Source organism: Chenopodium album, chromosome 9, assembly GCF_948465745.1.
Source record: "Chenopodium album chromosome 9, dcCheAlbu1.1, whole genome shotgun sequence".
Taxonomy (NCBI): Eukaryota; Viridiplantae; Streptophyta; class Magnoliopsida; order Caryophyllales; family Amaranthaceae; genus Chenopodium; species Chenopodium album.
This window is the reverse complement of record NC_137842.1, coordinates 29,573,999-29,593,078: the sequence shown is the minus strand read 5'-3', so window position 1 is coordinate 29,593,078 and position 19,080 is coordinate 29,573,999. Positions and strand designations below refer to the sequence as shown.

At 38.0% G+C, this 19,080-nt stretch overlaps 1 non-coding gene across 1 annotated transcript; it reads left to right on the top strand.

Moving 5' to 3' along the window:
• The first annotated feature begins 15,855 nt into the window (after positions 1-15,855).
• On the top strand, positions 15,856-15,961 carry LOC145561059 (small nucleolar RNA R71). Its single transcript, XR_014093643.1, has one exon. It is a non-coding gene; the product is annotated as a small nucleolar RNA R71 (small nucleolar RNA).
• The last annotated feature ends 3,119 nt before the right edge of the window (positions 15,962-19,080 follow it).

Below are 19,080 nucleotides of genomic sequence, written 5' to 3'. Positions count from 1 at the left end.
GGATCTACTGGTTTCGCCGCTGCTTTAGCAGTGGCTGATGTCGATCCGATGGGGTTGGATTTCTGTGAGATGATCGATTTGGGGTTTCCGGTGGATCCTTTTGGATCGCTGGTTACTGGGGGTGTTTTTTGTGGTGTTTGGCTTGTCTCATTAGTTTTGGACGTGGGTGTTTGTACAGTTTCTTCTCCGGCCATGGTGGTTAGTTAACTAGTCCCTAACTCAGTTGGTGAACCTCAGGTTAGATGATCCAATCCCCTTCTTCTAGCGCCAATTGTTCCAGGTATGGATCCAAGGGTTCTGCTGGGTAAGCTGGGTCCCGTCACCAACCTACACACGGCAGCACACGTAAACTGCCCTCGGGGAAGGCTCGAGGAACCCCCCTCCGAAGCTTAAGTTAGAGAGTGTTTAGAGAGAGAAAGTGTACTTAGAGAGATATAGAAAGTGTAATAACTTGAGTGTCTAACCTCCTTTCTGTTGTACTTTACCCTCTATTTATAGGCGTACTATCTCCTTCGTGGAGAGTTTAGCCTGGTCAGCCCTGCGGGCTAACTCTGCCGGGCTGATGGGCCCTTCATTAGTTGCTTATTCGGCGGTGAGTGTGCACCCTAGGTGCTAGGCGATAGTTCAGCGGGAGCTATCCTATACAATTATTATAAAGATTTTGAGCGCTTCTTTAGTTTAAGAGACAAAGATCTAACAAATATTGTAGATGGTAGTGTAGTAAATTTAAAATAATTTGCATGCCATTAATTTCATATACCTTATTCTGAATCTTTTCATGTTTATATAAGAAGGGCTTTTCTCTTTTGCATGCTTTAACCAATATCTTCTCACTAGTGGTAGAACTAATGAGGGTCAAGCAATTATACTAACTATTTTGGAGCAAATTGAATATGGAAGAAATCCAATGTTGTTAATTGTTGGAGAGACTATGCTTAGTCTTGATGAATTGAAGAGAAATAAAAAAGCACCTTTTCGGGGCTCTCCAATTTTATTACAGGTAGAAAAATAATATTTTTAATTACAGAGATCAAAAACATATTTTTGTATAGTAATATTAATTTATTTGCATTGAATTTTTTTCTAGATATGGCTAATGGAGAGACTAGAATTAATTAGTCCTCCTGACAATGTTGAAAAATATACTCCAATTTGCTTTGTGAGGCAAAAGAAACGCTTCTCTAAGATGGGGCGCCATGAATAGAGTCTTTGCCTCTTGTAAATTTGCTATTAAGTGGGTCATCCCTTGGTGGAAAATAGAGAAGATGGTTGGCATCAACAAGCAACCTTTCTATCGTCTTCCAAGCTTAATCAAGATGACTTTTTATTATCCCCGCAGGGTAAAAAGACAGTACGACCTACTTAAAACAATTCCTTCTTGGGATCTTCGTCGTCCCTATGAATTCCTTGTTTCACAAGAAGTAGAGAAATTTGATGCATATTGGAGTGCAAGACCTTTATGGGAAGTGATTACCCCAAAGGTTCCTCCTTCCTTGCCCAATTATGTAAAGAACTGGCTTCTTCAAAAACCTTCAAAGGACATGAAGAAAAATCAGAGTAAAACCAACGTGAAGAATCAACTAGGTGACAAGGTGATTCCTGTTAAGGTACGCTTAGGTGAAAAGATTGAATTCAAAACACCTATGATGCCTAAGAAGAAAGACTCTACAAAGGATAAAGGGAAAAGAAAAGCTGACACTTCAGAGAAGAAGGTTTGGGTAGAGAAGAAACACGGAGTCCTAGCTAAGGGAGAAACCATGTACTCTAAAATTGAATGTAGGTCCTCCAAAGGATGCATACTAGCTAAAGTCATGGACGAAGAAGAGGATACAGATAAAAATTGTAAAAGAGAAAAGAAAAACACCAAAATTTGCCCAGGTACTCCCGGAAGAGCGGCACCGCTGTTTTGCGGCTGTTACCGGCTATCGTTCGGCGGCAGGCACTGTCGCCATGCGCTGTAGTCTTTCGGCCGGTGACAAACTTTTTTCTGTGACGCTACTGTTCCGTTGAATTTCTGTCGAATTTCTTTTTATTTTTGGGATGCGAGGTTTGCGAAAATTAAAGTGGTCGCACTTGTAAAGGATTGTCTACGTATCCTTTCCTAAGGAATCAGGCCAAACGTAGCTTTCTTGAGTATCCTACTCAAGTAATTATGGGTAGTACTTTTTTAGTTGGTCAAGATTTTTCATGTCCGAGAACTCATTGCCATCCATGTCAGTTAGTTTGCTGCACCTCCTGATAAGATTGTTATGACAATATAAGGTCCGGACCAAATTAGGCCTAAATTTGCCTCTTGGATCTAAAACATTTTTCCTTAATGCTTTTAACACCAAGTCTCCTACTTTGATGTTTCTTGTCTTGACCTTCTTGTTAAAATGTCTAGCCATACGGGTTTGATAGCATAGGGTCTGATGTAGAGCTTCAAGTCGCTTTTCATCAAGTAGAATTAGCTCTTCATATCTTGCTCTAGTCCATTCGACTTCATCGAGTTTACTTTCTAGTGCAATACGTGGAGACGGTATTTCTAGCTCTACAGGTTGTGCGGCATCCATTACATAAACCAAGGAGAATGGCGTATTTCCTATCGATGTGAGAATTGACGTGCGATAACTCCAAAGTGCGAAATGGAGTTTGTCAAGCCAATCCTTGTAATTTTCAGTCATTTTCTCGATGATAGTCTTTAGATTTTTATTAGCTGCTTCAACCGCTCTATTTGCTTGAGGTCTATAGGGGGCAAAATGATGGTGTTGAATGCTATATTTTTGTAGCAATTCTTCACACTCAACCTGAAAAGTGAGTTCCATTGTCACTTATCATTTCATGTGGGACCCCTTATTGAAAAATGATGTTTCTTCCGATAAAGAGTGCTACATGTTTTACAGTGAGTTTAGCATATGATTGTGCTTCAACCCACTTTGTGAAGTAATCAATTGCTACTAGGATGTATTCGTGATCTCCTATTCCTGGAGGGGTAACTTTACCAATAATATCAATTCCCCATGTAGAGAATGGCCATGGTGAAGTGTAGGTGTAAAGTAGAGATGGGGGAACATGTTGTAAATTGGCATAAATTTGGCAGTTAGGGTATCGTTTTACATATTGATGACAATCCCTATTCATTGTAGTCCAATAGTATCCTTCTCGCATTATCTTTTGGACTAGCATTTTTCCATTAATATGGGTTCCATAAATGCCTTCGTGGACTATTCTCATACCTCTTTGGGCATCCTTTTTTCCTACACATAAGAGAGCTCGACCCTTAGGTACCCTTTTATGTAACTCATTGTCTATGAGTACGTATTGGGAAGCCAAGAGTCTTAATGCTCGTTTTTCTCATGAGGAGGGTATTCTCCTTTGGGGACATAGTTAAATATATCTGTATAACACGGTTCTTCTTCTTCTTCTTCTTCATCTTGGATCACTTCATCGTCTTCTATAGCTTGAATATAAGTCAGTTTGTGCCTTTTCTCTATGGTTAGAGGAATTTGCTCGATTTCCGTAGGAATCCTAACCATTGAGGTTGGTCTTTCTAAAGCATCAGCAAATTGATTTTCCTCTCTAGGTAGATAAATGTATTCCACCTTTTCTAACTGATTAGTGAGAGTTTCCAGGTAAGTTTGGTAAGGGGCAATACTTTCACTCCTTACTTTCCATCTTTTAGAAATCTAGTTTATTATCAATGAAGAGTCTCCAAATATTCGTAATCTCTTTACACCCAATGCCAAATCTGTTTCAAGGCCTACCACACATGCTTCGTATTTAGCAGCGTTGTTGGTAACGTCAAATTCTAGTTTTACGGAGATTGAAACGTGCTCTTCTTTAGGTGATACTAATAATACTCCACGCCACATCCCTTTTGGTTTGAGGCTCCATCAAAGTATAAAGTCCAAGTATCATCTTATGTGACCATCAATTCTTCGTCTGGAAATTAATTGTCGTGTATTGGCATTGAATCTTCTATTGGGAAATCTGCTAGGAAATCCGATACTACAGATCCTTTGATAGCCTTTTGAGGCATGAATCTAAAATCGAACTGGGCTAAGTTGACTATTCATCTTGATATGCGCCCATGAAGTGTAGACTTCTCGAATAGATACTTAAGTGGGTCCATTCGGGAAATTAGAAAGACTATATGCACGAGCATATAATGTCTTAGCTTGGTTGTGGCCCACACCAATGCGAGGCACAATTTTTCAAGTGGTGTATAGCGTACTTCATACTCGAGCACCTTTTTTCTTAGATAGTAGATTGCATTTTCTTTACCTTCTACTTCTTATGCAAGCATGGCTCCCATTGTCTCTTTGGTGACTGTTAAGTACAACCTAAGAGGTATCCCTGGAAGTGCTGGTGCTAATACGAGAGGATTTGCGAGATAGGATTTGATCTTATCAAAGGCTTTTTGACACTCATCGTCCCATATTACTGGTACATTCTTTTTGAGCTTCTTGAATATTGGTTCGCATATTGTTGTTAGCTTCGATATGAACCTTCTTATATATTGCAACTAACAAATAAATCCTCGAATTTGTTTCTCGGTTTTGGGCGGTGGCATTGACATGATTGCCTTGATCTTAGTTGGTTCTATCTCTATGCCTCTAGAGCTTATGACATATCCCAAAAGCTTGCCTGAGGTGACTCCAAAAGCACACTTTGATGGATTCAACCTCATGTTGTATTTTCTTAGCCTTTCAAAGAATTTTCTCAAGGATAATTGATATCCTAGGCGATCTTTTGATTTCACAATCATGTCGTCCACATATACCTCAACTTCTTTGTTCATCATGTCATGGAGTAAGGCAGACGATGCTCGTTGGTAAGTAGCACCCGCGTTTTTCAACCCGAACTGTATTACCGTGTAACAGTAAGTACCCTATGGTGTTATGAAGGTTGTTTTCTCCATGTCTTCTTCTGCCATGAGAATTTTATTGTACCCCGCGTATCCATCCATAAATGAGAGAAGTGCATGATTTGATGTATTATCTACCAAAATGTCAATGTGTGGTAAAGGGAAGTCGTCCTTTGGACTTGCCTTATTTAAATCTCGATAGTCGACACACATTCTGATCCTTCCATCATTCTTTGGAATTGGGACGACTTTGGCTACCCATTCGGGGTATTTAGATACCCTGATAAAACCTGCAGTTATTTGTTTTTGAACTTCTTCTTTTATTTTAAGAGATTCGTCGGGTTTCATTCGATACAACTTTTGTTTTATAGGTTTCATTCCTGGAATTACTTATATAGTGTGTTGAGCTATTTCTCTGTTAATGCCTGCCATATCTTCATATGACCAAGCAAATACATCGATAAATTCTTTAAGTAGATTAATTAAATCGGTTCTTTTTTGTTCATTTAGTGTTAATCCGATTTTAAATTCTCTTTTAATGGTTGAATCATTTGAGATATCAACCGTCTCAGTTTCCTCAATTATCGGTGTTTTCTTTTCGAGTGTTTCCATTGCTTTAATAATTTCTTTGTCATTTTCCTTGTTAGTTCGGCAATGCTCGTCATCTTGGGTTAAAGAGAAACACGAGGAGTAAGCAGAAGAAGATGTATTATTGAAATTTTAAATTATTACATAAAAAAGGGAAATGTCCTCAGGGACTTGATTACTAACTATCCTAGGAGTAGAAATAGAAGAAGAAGGGGGTGCTACGACTAAATATAAATACCCCCTCATTTCTGATGTACGGGGAATCAATTAATTCTCTAGGTTTTTCTCTCTTCTATGCTTTAGCCTAAAACACTAGCCTACCCCTTCTTATTTCAAAATTCCTTCTTCAAGTACTCCAAGGAGTCCATACTTTACTCGTGGTTCTATCCTTAAGCCAAGGCGTGAAAGGCAGAAATGTTTGAGGGTTTGGCCCCAAATCAACTCTACTTTATTTAATTTAATTTAATTGTTGTTTTATTATTATTTCCTTGAAGTTACTAACTCGTTTATTATTTTGTAGTTGCAAACAAATAGAATCAAAGTAAGAATTATGTTCCTTTTATTTCTATTATTTTTCTAACGCTTTTATATTGTTGGAATTATTGTTAAATTGCTTCCAATATTAATGTATATTCTATTATTTATTATGATCAACATATTGCATGTTTAAAGGGAATATGTAATTGAAAATCACGCCTTATAAGATAATTTGGACAACCGGTGTAGGATCCTTTTTAATCTTATTGTTTAATCAAGTGGTCACAAATATTTTAGAATTACGTGTTGCATTAATATTAAACCAATTTAGCTTAATAATAAGATTGGAGAAAATTGAATATTTTGTTTGTATGCCTTTGAGATCACAGGAATCATTTTTCACTATAAGAATCGAGCAGAGGCCAATACGGGCGAATGTGACTCCATGACTCACTTCGTACCATCATCCCCGATCCTCCTTTCGTGGTTCCGAACCATATGGAGTTAGTAATCTCATGGATTATGAATGGGGTATAACCTTCATGGGTCAATCGTTGTTGTCTATCGTTTTCCCTTTATCGTGGTTGCCTTTTATGATCCGTGAACGGTTTACAAGTTCCTTAAAAACTTGATGGCGGCTCCCTACTTTATTTGTCCCTAATCGTAATGTCAATTCCCACTTCCTATGAGTGCCAAGCATATTCACAACATGCTTTTAACGTAGGCGCACTTCGAACGACGCCTACACCTGCCCCTCCCTTTGAAGCTAAGAAAGGTTTAAGACAAGGTGATCCTATGTCTCCCTTTCTTTTTGCTATTGGTATGGAATACCTTTCCAGATGCCTTGATGAGCTTAGGTTAACTTCTGATTTTAACTTTCATCCTAGATGTGAAAAGTTAAACCTAACTCATATGATGTTTGCTGATGATCTGTTGATGTTTTCTAGAGCTAATAGTATTTCTGTTAAGCTTCTCTTCCAAGCTTTCTTGAAATTTTCTGGTGCTTCAGGGCTTTCTTCTAATCTTGATAAAAGTGAAGTTTATAATCTTTGGGATATTTCTCACAAGGTTGATAATCTTTGGGTTAAGTGGGTCCATATCTATTATTTCAAGCATAAATATTGTTTGACCACTCCTACCCCTGCTAAATGCTCTTGGTTTTTGAAGAAAATTCTGAGTTTTAGAGATATTGTGAGTGATCAAGGGGGATGGGATGGTTTCATACAGGGCAATAAGATGAAAATCAAGAAGCTTTATGCTGCTATTAGGCCTCAAGTCCCTAAGGTTCCTTGGAAGAGGGTCATTTGTCATAACTTGGCAACTCCTAAAAGTCTGTTTATCTTGTGGCTAGCTTTGTGGGATAGGCTTGTCACTAAGGATAGGTTGCTACAATGGCACATCTCTTGTGATCCAAGGTGTTTCTTTTGCTTGAATAGCAATGAAAGTGTTCAACACTTATTCTTTGATTGTGAGTACTCTAGACAGGTTTGGAACAAGGTGTTAAGTATTTTACATGTTTCCAAGCCTGTTCAGCAATTAGATGATGAGATTGAATGGTTGAAGAAAATCTGCAGAAGTTCCAGAATGAAAAACAAAGTGATCGAAGTTGCCTTCACTGAAATAGTCTATGGTATTTGGATACAGAGGAATGCAATTTTGTTTATTGGTTGTTGCAAGCCTGTTGATGTCCTAGTTAAGGATATTATCTTTCATTCAGCTTGTAGAATCCCGGCAGGAAGCAAATACATGATTTTGTAATTTTCTGCTTAGTTGGTAACAGGAAGCTGCAGGTTTGCTGGTGTTTTGTTATGATTTCAGGCTGCTGGTGCTGTTTTGAAGTCTGCAGTAGCCTAGTCTGCTGCTACTGCTGTTATGTTTTGCTGTTGTTTTTGCTGGATACTGTTGCCTTCTTTTCTGATCAACAAGTTGGTTGTTGCTGTTCTGATTTCAGAAGCCTGTAGCAGCTGGTTGTTGTTTCTGCAGTTGCTGTTCTGGCAGGCTGTTGTTGTTTCTCCAGTTGCTGATTCAGGTGGCTGTTGCTGTTCTGGTTTTTGAAGTCTGTTGCAGCTGTTTCTGTATGCTGCAGCCTGGTTTCTTGGTGGCAGCTTGTTTTTAGGTGGTTGCTCTGTGTTTGTCAGGCGCTGCTGCTGATTTCTGGTTTGCTGTTGCTGTTTTGCTGTTCTGGTTTCAGGCTTGCTGCAGCTTGTTTTGGGTGGCAGTTGGTTTTTCTGGTCTGCTGCTGTTGTTTCTGATCTGCTACTACTGCTGTTTTTTTTTAGTCAGCAAATTGCAAAATTGTTTTGTCTTTTCTGGTGCTTAGCTTGGTTGTATTCTCTAAGTTGCTGTATTACCTCTTTTTGTTTAGTCCTGTTGCTTTTGCAGCTGAGTCTTGGTGGGGGTTTTCTATTATACATTTTGCAGGGTTGGTGTTTCTTGTATGCAGGTTTGTCCTGCTCTGTGTTTGCTTTTGTGTTCCTGGGCCTGGTTTTCAGAAGCCTTCCTAGAAGGTGGCTGGAAGCTTGAGCTCAGGCTGTTCTTGTCTCTTTCTCTTGAACATTCCTAGAAGGTGGCAGGAGATTGAGCTTGAACTGTTTGGTGGTTGGTTGGCCTGTTTTTCAGGTCTTGTGGGGTTTGGTGTTTGTTATACTTAGCTCTTGTAAGTTGTAACTTTTCCTTTTGGTAATAAAATTTTTCATATTTACCAAAAAAAAACCAATAACAATAACAATCAATATACTATCAAGCAACATAATAATAACAATCATAATTAAAATAAACATGTTAAAGCATGCATAATACTATTAGCAAGATTCTAGGCATGATACTGACAAGAGGAAAACTAGATCGTTATCTAATCCTCCCTTGGTCAAACTAAATTTATAAACACTTAACAAACCTTATACAAGTATGCGGTAAGTCAAGGGTCGAACCCAAAGGAATGAGTAGGAACTATGCTATAGTCTATTGTCAAGCTAAATAAAAGAACATCAATGGTTGAGGTTGGTAACTAAAATATCAAGAAGATAGACAAACCAAGGAATTCAATAATATGCTAAACACTAGGGATATAGGTTCCACATGCAAGCTCAATGATTATGCTAATTGATAGATCACTCAATTATTCAAACATTACAAGGCACAAAAAATAGTTGCAATCAAAGGAATCCAAAGGCTTTCTCCTATAAGCCAAGCTAGGGTTCACTATGAATGGCTAACAAGGAGAATCACAATCAAGTTCAATCAATTAAAGCAATTTTCAAATCAAGGGTTCATGTCATTGAAATTTACAATGCAATCTAGATTAATCTTATAGGTTGATCACGCCTAGTCTAATTAATCACATGCACAACTATGTCAACCAATTTAATTGTAACAATTCAATCAATCAATGATCATCAACTAGAAAAAATCATCAGTCAAGCATGCTTCCCCTTATCCTTACCAACTAATCTACTCGCTAATCATGGTGAAATTGAAAGACAAAACAAATTCAATCACAAACATATTCATTTTAAGCTAAATCAAAAGGAAAATCAATCAATTAACAAATTCTCAAACCTAAATCAAAATTCAAATCAAACATTCAAGCATTAAAGAAAATTGCAATTGAAGTAAATTCAAAGGAAAGAAATCTCACAAACTTTCATATATATGAAGAAGAAATACAAACTTGATTGAAGCAATGTTGTAATACAAATAAAAATCCAAGAATTCCAATCTCTAATTTCTCTCTAACCTCTCTCTAATGTTTCTCTAAAAACTAAGCAAATAAATTTTATCTAAAAGTTAGCCTTTAAAAGGAATTACAAGAGTATTTATAGACAACGAAGAAAAATTGATCGGCCACGCCCTCTCCTAGAATATCCCGCGGGCGCGGAGAATAGTGTACGGAACCCATAACTAACTCCGCGGGCAATCTGGGTAAGACCCACGCCCGCGGGTATTGTAGCTCGCGCCCGCAACAAAGACCCACGCGCCTGCGTCAAAGACCTCCGCACTCGCGGCGAAGGCCGCGGCAGATGCCCTGTTCCCAAGTGTAAACAGGGGGTCGCGGTCTCTCCAAAGGAAGCGGTCTCTCCAGAATCTCCGCGCCTGCGGCTAGACTGCGGCCAAGGCGTGGAGAGTTCCTGCAAAAAATCCTCAATTTGCTGCACTTTATCCGCGCCCGCGGCCCTTAGGACCCGCGCCCACACCATTTGGCAAATGTTGAGCACCCTCTCCATGTTCTCTCCAAGCGATCTCTAGAGAGCTTGCTTCTTCTTTGCTTAGCCCTTTCTTCTCTTCTTGACCTCTTTGCAAAGCCAACTCCTTAAGCACCTACAAAAGTAACCAAAGAGAGAAAATATAAGAGAAAAAGAGCCATATAAAAGGGAAACACAAAGAAAACCACATAAAGGAAAGTAAAACACGAAGAAAGAAGAAATAGAGAAACTAAAGGAGAAAAGACCAAAATGATAAAAGAACACCATGAAAAATAGGGTGAAAACATCTTAAAATACTACCCTATGAGGGCCATAAATGACACTCATCAAATTCCCCCAAGCTAGACTTTTGCTCGTCCTGAGCAAAAAAAAAAAGCTAAAAAGGACTATGGAGAGCTTATTTAGAAAAGAAAAAGAGAGAGAAAGAATATACACTAAGACTCACTAACGTAGGAATCACGGTTGTTTATAGCTACAACAAGCCCTTTAAACCCCAAAGTCGCCTATGAGGACGAGTAAGGTCTCGTAAGGGTTTCCTAAAAGCTTAACCCACAACTCTTTGGAATAAAACGAGGCAAAATCATTTAAAAGAAAAGAAGTTAAAATAAAAATTCAAACAAATAGCTCTTGATAAGGACCTTCACAAACAGTGAAATGCAAATGAATGAACACTTTTCTATATGAAATGATAAGGTATACTAAGCGTAGAGAACTAATGAGGCGCAATCCACTTTAATCCCAACCAATCTAACCACGTTCTCCCAATGGCTTCAGATCTTCCCTTAGTAAGCGTCTCTATGGTTCCTCGAAGGAACCGGAAAAGAGTAAAATTTGAGGGTTCTCGACATCTTGACATTGCATCCCTTTTCCTTAGGATTTAACTCATAATGCCCTCCCTAGGTATATGACTTAATCACTACGTTGAAAGGACTTTCCCAAAGGTTGTAACTTAAGGGCAAAAGGTTAGGGGTAGGCTAAAATTTAAAAATTTTGTGGTATCCCTAATAGTGAAGCAAAGAACGGGCCCTTTCTTAAAATCACAATCAAGTAGTCACCAAACAAAAAACAAACTAACACCCCCAAGCTTATTCAAAGCTATATCCACAAGCTTATGTACAAAAACCGTAAACGCTTCTCCCCCAAGCTAAAAGGAAGCATTGTCCTCAATGCTTGAAAAGGGAAAAGAATCACATCAAAATATTTTTGAAATTTCTCATTTCCATTCCTTTTTTTTTTTAATTTTCATTTCTTTCAAAGCAATCGTCCATGCCTCTTTAACTTAGGACAACTTTTACAATATTGCATTTTTTTCTGTCCTTTCCATTATTCACAATATATACAAAAGACAAGCTTGCTTACAAATGGAACCAATATCCAACCTTATAAACCACAAATTCCAAAGACATGACCATTTGCTTCTCAAAAACCAAGAATGGAACAAAAAGAAAAAAAAGGCTCAAAATTTTAAAGACTTGGCTTGAAAACAAGGGGAAAGGCTCAAATGGTTAGCAAGAAGGCAAATGTAAATCCAATGAACTAAAAAGAAAGAAAAATCCTAGAAATGAAAAATTACCACCCCGAAAAATTGCCTTTGTCCTACCTAGTTGGTTCGGTCTCGTGTTTAAGAATTATGAGTCAAGATTTAAGATAAGGTATGCAAAGGTCAAGGATCCACGCCGCACAATCAAAACATGATGAAGGCTTGAAAAAGAAAAATCCTCACACGGTTGTAGCAAAAACTTACTAAAGGTGTCAAATCCACCAAAGGAAGCAACTCCGTCTTACCACAAACCAAAAGAATCCGTCTTCAAGGCCCCAAAAGGTCTAAACCGCTACGTTAGCATACCCTGTGCTAGAGTCAATCGCAAATACTCTCAAATCATGCACACCGATAAAGCATAGGAAAGCATACATTCAATGGCAAAATTCCTAATTGTAGAATGTCCAAAGATAAGAGCTAAACAAGCAAAAAGAAAAGTATAGCCTCAAAAATGTTTTTTTTTTATTTTGAAAGAAAGAAAAGAACTAAAAATAAAAATAAAGAGAGAAAAGCACAAGTATGAAAGCAATCACAAGTAATACCTAATCGTTAAACATGCAGTCATTCGGCCACAACGCCAATGACCCCAAACACGCTAGGTGTTACAAGGAAAACAACCTCGAACGATTCAACTCATCCTAAATGTAATTCTAATCTAAGCATCCAAGAAAAGTGAAAGAAGAGAAATAGAAAGATCTCACCGGGCGCCAAAGCTATGCTACATCAAACAAGGCGAAAGAGCACCTTTACGAGCGTCGAAATCCAAAGCATAAGCAATAGAGTAAGGTGAGAAATAAAGAACTATATACAAATAAAATTGTTAGTAACTTCAATACAAAATAAAAGAAGAAAAGAGAAAATAAAATGCAGGAAAATAAAGAAAAAGCAAGTGGTAATAGCAACAGGAATATAATCCAATAAGTATAGGAAGCAGAATCATCAGACTGAAACAATAAAAGGAAACAAGATATCGGACAATAATCATCAGGAATCATCATAACAGAGATACAGAGAAACACAACAGACAACGATCAGCGAAACAAACAACAAAACCAATAGTCGGGCAGAGAAATCAACAGAAGCATAACATCATCATCATAAAACCAAAGGACATAGAGATCAATACCAGAAGCATACGTGACCAGGAATGAACTACAAAATCAAGGGGGGAAACGGCGAAGCACAGCAACAAATAACATAAAACAACCCGCCCGCGACAGCCAACACGCGCCCGCGGGTAGTCCCTGTGGTGCGTGCGCACCACATGCAACTCGGGAGTGCTCTAAAATTCATTACCAAATGTTAAAAATTACGCCAAAATCTTCGACCCCTATGGTGCGTGCGCGCGGGTAAGGTATATGTGTGCACCATAGGGTGATCAAATTTGTTTGAAATTCGGCAAGAATTAAGCAAAAGGCTAAAGAAAACACCCTTAATTATGCTTTTGTGTTTGCATTCTCACCATCCCTATCAAGTGTCATGATCATGTACTAAAAAATTTCATAAGAAACAATCCAAAATATATTTGAACATGAATAAAAACAGATGGAAATGCAAACACGATAACATATAACCCAAACGAACTCCTTCCTCTAAGCTTAACCAAACCTCATGAAATCTTGAAGTAACACCAAAATTGTTGGAAAATTTTTCCGATTCAATCTCATGGTACCTAGGATCAAGAGAACAAACAGAAATAAAGAGAAATAACAAAAGTTCTCAAAGGATGAAATATAGAAAATTGTAAAATCAAAAGAAAAAGGTTAGAAAACCGGGTTGCCTCCCGGGTAGCGCTTGTTTAAGGTCAGAGCTCGACATCCTCCACTAATTAAGGTGGTTGTCGGAGAAACAATGAGTGAACAAAGCCAACGAAAGCACCATAAAAAAAACTTCTTGAGACGATGGTCATTGACCTTGAACGGAGAAGAAGAATCTTTCATTGAGACTTTTACAAAACCATTTGAAAAACACTATTGGCCAAATTGGGACCGCTCCATCTTGATCCCTTGATGCTTAGGAGTGATGGAAGAGGTTTGAGCTCAACCATAGGTACACCTTTACCTTCCTTTGAAGTGGCAGCTTGCAAAGCTTCTTGGCTTGAAATATTCATGCACACATGCTCATCCACTTCCTCGATGCTTCCATTTAGCAAATCCTCATACATTGCCATTTCCTTAATAGGAGCACCTATCTTATCCTTATTTGACAAGACATTCTCAAGAGGATCATTATAAGTGAGCAAGTGCTCATGCATGGAAGATACAACAAGATCAAGAGAATCAATTAACATGCAATTTTCTAAAGAAGAATATGGATACTTCATGCTTTCATTCAAGTCAAATTCATTGACCTCATCTCCTAGGGCACCAAAGGTAGCAAGAAAAGATCTACCAAGAATAATAGGAATGGTAGCATCTTCATCCATTTCAAGAACCACAAAATACACCAGAATCACAAACTTCCCTACTCTCAAAGGATCACCCTCCACCTTACCCTTAGGAAATTTGATTGGCCTATCGGCTAATTGCAAGGTAATTTTGGAAGGAAAAAGTTCCCCTAACTCAAGTCTTTGATAAACCGAATATTGCATTAGGCTAACACTAGCTCCTAAGTCGCATAAGGCATTATTAATTTGCATCTTGTTAATGGCACAAGGGATAGAGAAGTTTCCAGGATCTTTCAACTTGGGTGGCATCTTGTTCATTATAAATTGCACTACAATTCTCGATCAAGTTGATCGTCTCCACAACATCACAAGTACTCTTACCACTTAAAATGTCTTTGAGGAATTTTTCATAGTTGGGCATTTTGGTAACAACTTCGGTAAATGGTAGAGAAAGGTGAAGTTGCTTTAGCATGTCAATAAATCCTCCAAATTGTTCATCAGCCTTATGTCTCATGAATTTTTGTTGATATGGAAGCTTGGGTTTCACAATTTCTTTCTCTACTCTCACCTCTCTAGGAGTCTTAATCACAACATCACTCAAAGAAGCACCATCTCTCTCATCCTCTACTAAGACTTCCTTGGGGACCTCCTTAGTTAACTTCTTCCTAGGAAAACTTTCCTCATGAACCTTACTACTCCTTGTAACAATAGCATTCACGGGTCTCTTAGGATCTAAGCCTCAGAAAGGTAAATAAGAAGGACTAGCATGGTCTTTCAAAGCATTGGCAAGTTGAGAAATTTGGTATTCAAGCATCTTATTATGAGTCATCATCTCATTGAATTTCTTGTCACTTACAGCCATGTAAGTGTTCAACAAATTTGTTTGATTTTCAATGATTTCCTCCAAATTAGTCCTAGAGTAAGAGGATTGTGAATAGGAATTATCACCTTGAGTCTTTAGAGCAAATCCGGGTAAAGGGCCTCTTTGAGCATTGTTTTGAAAATTGCCTCTACCTTGATTGTTCCAATTACCCCTATTTCGATTTTGACTATAACCTTGATTATGGTTACCACTACCTGATTATGATTTCCATAACCATGGTTTTGATTACCATAATTTTGGTTTTGATTTTGGATACTATAACCTTGATTGTTATAGTTACCTCAAGAACCTTGGTTCCCTTGGTTCCTATAACCACCACCTTAGTTATAGTTGTCAAAATTACCTTGGTTTTGGCAATTCCTATTCCATTGACCTCTTTGATTATCAAACCTTTTCACATTATTATTGTTATTAGACACATAGTTCACATGTTCACTCTCATTGTTATCAAAATCATTATTACCATTCGGAAAAGCATGAGTGCAATTACAAGCATCATGATCATATGAACCACACACATCACAAAACAAATAACCACTAAGCATGTTAGTAGAAGAAAGAGGGGGATGAGAGTTAGAAGGAGTCCCTCTCCCCTTAAATTGGGAGGGAAGAATTGTAGCTTGGGAAGAATTGAAGAACTCTCCAATTTTTCCTTGATTGCAACCACTTCCTTCCCCAAGTTCGTCATTTTTGAGGAAAGATTGTTGATTGCATTTAGATGATCAACCGAGTACACCGAAGAGCCTACTCTTGCTATTTAAATCTCTCTCACCATCTTGCCAATCTCTATAGTACCTCACAACATCCTCAATGATGTCTACCACTTCTTCTTCCGTCCTATTCATGATGGGACCTTCGGCTCCCCTATCAAGGCATGACTTGCCTTGGGGACTTAGGCCTCCATAGAAATTTTGAATAATTTGATAGGTTGGAATTCTGTAGTGAGGACACTCCCTTTGGTACTCTTTATATCTCTCCCACGCTTCATAGAAGCTCTCACTTGGTTTTTGTTTGAAACCTTGAATCAAAGCTCTTGCCTTCGCCGTTTTCTTTTGTGGATAGAAGCGGGATAGAAATTCTTTTGTAACCTCGTCCCATGTCGTTAGAGAATTCGGCTTAACCTCATTGTCTAGCCATTCCAAAGCACACTCAATGAGAGAAAAGGGAAAGAGCTTGAGGCGGATGAATTCTTTGGAAACTCCGTTCACTTTGATAGTATTGCAATATTTTTCGAACACCTTGAGATGATTTAGTGGGCTCTCATGCTTGGCTCCACTAAATTGTCGCCTCTCCATCAAAGTGATCACAGCCGGTCTAATTTCAAATTAATTTGCCGGTATTGTAAGTGGAGCAATTCCACTCTTAAATCTATATGCACCGGGAATCCCTAATTCTTTCAATGCCACTCTCGGATTCTCTCCCATTCTTGCTTGTTCCTCTAGTTGTGGTTCTTCCTCACTTGAAATGCTAGAGCTCAAAGATCGCCTAGCAACCCATAATCTTGTAATAGTCCTCTCAATCTCCGGATCAAATGGCACTAGTGAATGGCCACGCGCTCTATGCATACAACTTCTAAGGGAATGATTAGTAGCACGGCTACAAGTGTAGCCTTAAAGAGAAAAATCTGTTTTTTTTTTTTTTTAGAATGAAATAGACTCAACAACAATAACAAAGCACCAATGTCATTCCCCGACAACGACGCCGTTTTGACAAGAGGAAAACTAGGTCGTTATCTAATCCTCCCTTGGTCAAACTAAATTTATAATCACTTAACAAACCTTATAGAAGTATGCGGTAAGTCAAGGGTCGAACCCAAAGCAATGAGTAGGAAATATGCTATAGTCTATTGTCAAGCAAATTTGAAGAACATTAATGGTTGAGGTTGGTAACTAAATATCAAGAAGATAGACAAATCAAGAAATTCAATCAATATGCTAGACACTAGAGATATAGGATCCACATGCAAGCTCAATGATTATACTAATTGATAGATCACTCAATTGATTCAAACATTACAAGGGACAAACAATAGTTGCAATCAAAGGAATCCAAAGGCTATCTCCTATAAGCCAAGCTAGGGTTCACTATGAATGGCTAACAAGGAGAATCACAATCAAATTCAATCAATTAAAGCAATTCTCAAATCAAGGGTTCATGTTTGAAATTTGCAATGCAATCTAGATTAATCTGAAAGGTTGATCACTCCTAGTCTAATTAATCACATACACAACTATGTCAACCAATATAATTGCAACAATTCAATGATCATCAACTAGCAAAAATCATCACTCAAGCATGCTTCCCCTTCTCCCTAGAAACTAATCTACTCACCAATCATGGTAAAATTGAAAGACAAAACAAATTCAATCACAAACATATTCATTTCAAGCTAAATTAAAAGGAAAATAAATCAATCAACAAATTCTCAAACCTAAATAAAAATTCAAATAAAACATTCAAGCATTAAAGAAAATTTCAATTGAAGTAAATTCAAAGGAAAGAAATCTCACAAACTTTCATTGATATGAAGATGAAATGAAAACTTGATTGAATCAATGTTGTAATTAAATTAAAATCCAAGAATTCCAATCTCTACTTTCTCTCTAAATTCTATCTAGTTTCTCTCTCTAAAAACTAAGCAAATGAAATATTGTCTAAAAGTTAGCCTTTAAAAGGAATTACAAGAGTATTTATAGACAAAGAAGAAAAATTGATCGGCCGCGCCCTTTCCAAGAACATCCCGCAGGCGAGGAGAAACGGGTACAGAACCCATAACTAACTCCGCGGGCAATCTGGCAAGACCTGCACCTGCGGCTAAGGGGGCGGTAGGTGCTCTGTTCTTAAGTGTAAACAGGGGGCCGCAGTCTCTCCAAAAGAAGCGGTCTCTCCAGAATCTTCGCGCCCGCGGCTAGACTGCGGCCAGGGCGCGGAGAGTCCCTGCAAAAAATCCTCAATTTGCTGCACTTTATCCGCGCCCTCGGCCCTTAGGACCCGCGCCTTCGGCATTTGGCAAATGTTAAGTGCCCTCTCCGTGCCCTCTCCAAGGAGCTTGCTTCTTCTTCGCATAGCCTTTTTTGCTCTTCTTGACTCCTTTTCAAAGCCAACTCCTTAAGCACCTACAAAAGTAACTAAAGAGAGAAAATAGAAGAGAAAAAGATCCATATAAAAGGGAAACACAAAGAAAACCACATAAAGGAAAGTAAAACACGAAGAAAGAAGAAATAGAGAAACTAAAGGAGAAAAGACCAAAATGATAAAAGAAAACCATGAAAAATTAGGTGAAAACATCCTAAAAGACTACCCTATGAGTGCCATAAATGACAGTCATCAGATACTAACAAGATTAATAACAAACCCTAGCATGTCACTAAAGATTAAAAGATCAATTAGCCCTAACATGATACTAATATGATATTAAGAAATAAATAGGAAGCATCATAAGCGTAATAATATCATAAATAATAGTTAACTATAAACATGATACTAGGAAGCAATAAAATATCCTAACATGATACTAGGAATCAACAAAATAATCTAAGCATGATTTCTATATTAAAAGAATAATAAAGTAATTAAAGTACTTACTTTGATGCCTCGTATCTCTTTCTAATAACAAAATACACACGTTAGTAACTTCAAGGAAAAATATTAAACAAAACAACTAAATTAAATAATAATTGAAATAGAGATTTGGGACCAAACCCTTAGAAATATCAAACCCTTTCACGTCTAGGGCGAAGGCAACTTCGAACTTGGCTAGGTGTTTCTAGGACTAATGAGTGAGGAATTTTGAGAGAGGGAAGGTTTAGAAAATGAATAGAGAGAGAGAAAGCTTCTAGCTTTTAGAGAGAGAGAGAATAGAATTAGAGAATTCAAGGTGATCTGAAAACAAGGTAATACGACCCCTATTTATAAGAAAAATAGCATGGGATCAAAGAAAATCATATTCGAAATAAAATAACTCTTGTCGCCTAAGACAGGAGTCAGCGCCAGACTACATGCTGGTCGCCAGAAAGGAACGGAAGGTTAGCGCCAGGCGACGACTCTGTCGTCTCGCACTGGTTCAAAAGTACAACATGCTTTAATATGTGGAATCACCTTTTAAACCGATTACAGGTAATTTTGCATCCAAGCAGATATTAAATCAAACTTAATATA